Raw genomic sequence first — 6,000 nt, 5'->3', positions numbered from 1 at the left:
TCAATTGAATTAAATTAATACGATGTTACTATTATATATTAAGCAAGTGTAAAATAAGAAAAAATAGCTAGTTACAACAATCTGAAGTAGTGAAATTCATATAGAATTTGGTTAATTAAAAATTTAATTAGTATTGAAGTCTTATCTTATTACACACTAAAGAAAATGGTTTAACTTCAAGAATTTGATATTCATTTTCTTAGGCTACGAAGGAATTTCGATATATAATAGAATTTTGTAATCTAAATCTAGAAAAGTTTGGTCTTATTTTCAGATTTGTCATTTTCAGACTAATGTTCTTGGCATTAAGAATTAGTTCTCAATGTAAACTTATTTTAAGAACACAATTCTTGTCTTTAGAAACTGGACTTTTTTTGAGTGTACATTATTTAATTCTGGCTACATACGTTTCAGTATTATTTTTGTATAAAAAATCATAATGTTTAGTTTATTCTGAATTTTAAATTACATTTCATAGAAATAATTCATTATTTATTTTGTAATTTTCCTTATGATAATATATTAATTACAATTTTTATGATTACCTATACTTTCCTCTAATATATTTGGAAATAAGTATTTTTACACCTAAGCAATGTCAAAAGATCTACTACAATCAATCTTTTTATTTATCACACTTAGCTTTCTCTTTTCAAATATAAATCATTGAATAATATTTTCGTTGTTACTGTTGCAATTGCAAACTTAATGTTGCATTTTTTTGGTACGGTTCTTAATATCTTTATAATATTCCTTATTATACAATTGTTAAAATATTTTATATATATTCTGATATTCTGAGTATTTGTATTATTTAATATTTGGTAGATTTGAATAATATAATTTTGTTATTAATTCATTAATTGAATTCTAATTGTATTATTGATTAAAAGTGCGCGTACATGAAAACAATTTGTTGCTTGTGTGTGTAGATTCAAATTTATCGACTGAAGCAGAATGTCGCAATTAAATTTTAACTTGATTGCATGCTATTAGAATTATTATAGTTATCATTCCATTGTGAAGTGAGTAAATCCCCGTAAAGTTTATTGTATAAGAGGCTTCATTTGTTTGTTAGTTTGTTTTTAGATTTTGTAATTTTGAAGGGCATTAATCATGATTTGTAAAAACATTGTCAAACGTTTGCTATAGCAAGACGATACTGTACACGGTTTTTTATTAACATACTTAATATAATATGATAATTTTGTACATCCAAATACTTGGAATAGTCAGCAAATGCAAATGTCTTTCACAATGAAATTTTGTATTCCAGATATTTCAAGTTATTTCGCTAAAATCAAAAAAAAAAACCAAAGCGGTTTCATCAGAGATTCAAATAAATAAAAATAAATGATGTATATAGTATATAGCATTAATGTGGAATAAGTAGACCCCTGTAGAAAAAATGGCGACGCCTTTGTCAGCGAATGTTGGAGCCACATGTTGCATGCAACATGTTGTGTGTTGTGTTATTATTTTGGACAATTGTTGCTGTCGGTGTTGCTGTCGCCGTCTCGCACTGAACTCGCACTCTACGCGTAATTGACACATTTGAGATCAACTTGTTGATTTGATTGTTGTCTGTTCTTGTTACTGCTGTTGTTGTTGTTGTTGTTGTTGTGGTTGTTGAGAGACACAAGGCAACATCGGAGATGATGGCACCACCCTGCATAAAGCACAGCAGACTCTCGACCGATTACAATTGAATTTATTATTTAGAGCAAGCAACTTAAGTAAGTTACTCTCCAAAAGCCAGAAGCGAAGAAGCACAATCAAATTGATTTGTTTGCCTTGAAAAGCTTCTAGAAACTCGCAACTAGAAATCACTCCATAGTACCTCTATGATTATAAATAATTAAGCATGTAATTGTATATAATATTTGCCTATAGCTAGGCGAGATTTCGGGAGTACTATGTAAAGCAATTTGCCGGTTGGCTGCCAACTGCAACACGTTGCAAGTGGATGTGTTCGCATTGAACTCTGACACGACTGCAACAGGTTGCTTTCGCTGCTTCGAGTCTGCGAGTGTGTGAGTGTGTGAGTGTGCGAGTGGGAGTGGACCGAAAGGGGGTGGTGGCAGGTGTGCTTTGGGGGCGGCTCAGCAAATGTAAATGGCGACGGCGGCGGCGGCGGCGGTATTTTGTCAATCGACTTTCGCAGCTGTTTTTTAAAGAAATTTCACTTGAAGTGGACTTTGGCGTTGTGTGCTGCACACATTTTGCAAACAAAATTAAGTCAACTCTACAACGACTAGTTGCATACACTTCCAGCTGCATTGCCTTGGCACAAAACGGACCGATCAAGTGGAGCGACATGGTTGCAAATGGTGTTTTTTTGTTGTAGGGTATTTGAGTGCTAACAAAAATAATCCAGTTGCAGTCGAGCGAGCGTCCAGAGTTGTCCAGTGACATCACCGATGGTTACGAGTTATTCAGAAAACAAAGCAAACAAACAATTTCTCGCATTCAACTATTGAATCAGCTAAGACCGGACACTTTTCCATTAAAATATTTACCAAACAATTGAAACAGAAGGTGGCTGCACACAGCAGCAGACAGAGCAAGAGCGAGAGAGAGAGAGAGACGGAGAGATGGAGAGACAGAGAGAGAAGTGGAGACTGCACTTTTTTATGATCTGCATTTCGTGTTTCAAGTATCAACAAATAAATGCGAGAGACTTGTCGAAAAATCATAAGTTCAACTGCAAACCGAAGGTCAGCGAATGCGTGACCCGTTGACATACCTATGTATGCACATACATATATACTCGTATGTACATACACACATCTGTGATGTATATAGAATAATATATTTATGTACTTGCCAAGAAAGTCACATGCAAATATTTGCCACTAGTGGATGCTACGCTCCAATTTCGAGGGTCATTTCGTTGCTCGACTAGATTTTTGGTACCCGGCATTCGCAGGTGTTAAAGGGTTGAATCTCTTTTTGCTAGAATCCCTTTTTCTGGCCAGTTAATTCCAATTTATGGTCATTTTATTTATTTGAAGTTTTCCCCTGCATAAAGTAAGAAATCATAAATACATATTTGCATTCATACATATATAAACTATATATTTTTGCCTTTGCTTTATTTATTAACAAGTAAGAAAGCTATAGAATGCTCAACTGTGGGATACCCATTTAAAAAAGAAAACCATATTCTACAATTCTGCCAAATTAATATACCACAAAAATAGAAAAATATACCAAAATCTATATTTGGTATATTTATATAGAGTATGCTCAACTGTGAAATAACCATTGTTATCAAACCATTATTCTACAATTATACCAAATTAATATACCACAAAAATAGTTAAATATACCAAAATCAATATTTATATAGAGTATGCTCGACTGTGAAATACCCATTTTTGACAAACCAATATTCTACAGTCCTAACCAATTAATATGCCATAAAATACTAAAACATACCAAAAGCTATATTTGGTATATTGATATAGGGTATGCTCGACTGTGAGATATCCACTAAAAACATTTTCTACACATCAATGATTTGCACTAATTATTGACACAAGCATAAAAGTCTTTCGATAAGAAGCGATTAACAATATTGAATAATAATGGCAGCACTCAAGTATTTACAAACTTAATTCATCATTATACCCGCTACCCATAGGGTAGAAGGGTATTATAACTTTGTGCCGACAGGAAATGTATGTAACAGGTAAAAGGAGGCATCTCCGACCCTATAAAGTATATATATTCTTGATCAGCGTCAACAGCCGAGACGATCTAGCCATGTCCGTCTGTCCGTCTGTGTGTCTGTCCGTCTGTCCGTCTGTCCGTATGAAACACTGGATCTCAGAGACTATAAGAGATAGAGCTATAATTTTTTTTCGACAGCATTTGTTATGTTTGCACGCAGATCAAGTTTGCTTCAAATTTTTGACACGCCCACTTCCGCCCCCGCAAATCAAAAAAAATCGAATAACAAGCGTAATTTTAAAGCTAGAGTTGCGAATTTTGGTATATAAAATATTTATTATAGTAGTTATGATTCCTGAAAATTTGGTTCCGATCAGATAAAAATTGTCGAAGTTATTAAAGAAATACTTTTGTATGGGCAAAAACGCCTACTTACTAGAGGTCTTAGTTGCTTTGGCTGACAAAGACAATCGTCTATGGTATATTTTGAATGTGGTACTATGTCGATATACCAAATATACCATTTGGTATATTTTTAGTATTTTTTGCAGTATATTCGGTATATTTTGAGAAAATACCGCAAAATATGTTTCTTTTATTCAAAATGGGTAGCGGGTATCTCACAGTCGAGTACACTCGACTGTAGCTTTCTTACTTGTTTTCTTTTGTCACTTGGAAAATAGCTTCGTCTAAAGACGATGTTCGCGCTCTTGTTTTGTTAATTTTGTAAAATTTAATTTTGCTTTTTTAAAATGGAAAATGATGAAAACAAGGAGAATTTACTTTAAGTAAAGTTTACTTTAAGTATAAGTTGTAGGCAGGATGCCTCTCGAAAAAGACTCATTACTTTGGCCATTTTACTTTACTTTTTGATGCTTTGATTCCCTAATATACGATCTGTATTTATATATTAGTACAATGTCATAAGAGGAACGAAAGATCAGAAGTACATAAAGCATAAAAACAAATTATTTCTTTCAGAACATAGATATCGCTGTGATTTTGAAAAAAAAAAGTAAAAAACGTGGACCATGATCCGTCGATACACAAAGAGAATGTTAAAGAATTTGGTCAAACTTAATGCTGAGATTACTCGCAAAGAAGCCAACACAATTAATTGATATTCAATTATATTGCGTGTGCATACATTAATGTCAATTAAAATATGTACAAAACGAGTGCGATTGTAATAAGCATAATGTTTTTGTGGGGCAGAAGAGGATTCATTTCATTCCATTTCATTTGGCTGACAAATGGGCTGCTAAGACAACCACAAAACACTGAAATCCCCAAGTCTTATGATGACTTTAATAATCACCTGCAATTCCAATGTAATCCATCGCATTGCCCAAGGGCTGCAAATTAATAAATTGCCTTTGCCAACAGACAACAGCTACAGCTACAGTTGAACCTATATAAAGCAAAGCCGAAGCTGATATGAATTGCTTTCACTCAAAGCTCAAAGCTTAGCACTGGCAGAGAGTTGTTGTCGTTGTTGTGCGGATTGGATGTCAAAGGTCATTACGTGTAATAGATGCAAGTACGTAAAACAGATCACCTTATAAAAGGCGGCAGACTATCTTCAGATGAGTTACGAGCAGTCAATTGCTTAGCTGCTTAGCAGCTGCTTTGCAACATTTAAGTCTGCCAACAGAGATTCCTACATGCATGTATGTACATATGTACATATGTAGAAAGCTGCGACAAAGTTCTCTTTATTCTGTGGTGTTTGAGTGAGGCATGGTCTACTCTTGATTGCTTAGGATGTGAACAAGTCAATTGCTCACTGGAGTATTGGCGCTCTTCAGGGAGATTCCATTGCAAATACATCATCATCGAACAATGGACATATGCAGAACATTATTATTGTAAATTTAAAGTTTGCCAAAATGTGGCAACACAAAAAAAAGAGAGGAGAGGGAAAACTGTACATACAGAAAAGTCAAGAAAGAAAAGTTAGTTAATAAAAGTTTTAAAAGTATTTGTGGATTTGTTAAAAATACCTCGAATAGTTGTGGATTCTATAATTGCTATCAATTAATACTTGTGATCAACTACTATCTTAATTTGAATGACATCAAAGACATTAAGCATTTTTTTAAATAAGGTATCAACTTCAGCATTAAGAACTTTAAGGTTCAAGGTCTCAGTATATAGAATTGACATGTGATTTTTGCGGAATGTGCTAAGTATATTTGAATAACATGTCACGCTGCGTTTATCGCCAATATGTTCTACAACTGCTGTTATACAGCAGTCGATATTAACTCTGTTTGAACGGATGTATTTCAGTTCAGTAATTGTATCTCATTTTTTGATTTTCAA

This window comes from Drosophila nasuta, chromosome X, assembly GCF_023558535.2.
Source record: "Drosophila nasuta strain 15112-1781.00 chromosome X, ASM2355853v1, whole genome shotgun sequence".
Taxonomy (NCBI): domain Eukaryota; kingdom Metazoa; phylum Arthropoda; class Insecta; order Diptera; family Drosophilidae; genus Drosophila; species Drosophila nasuta.
Note: the sequence above shows the minus strand (reverse complement) of the source record.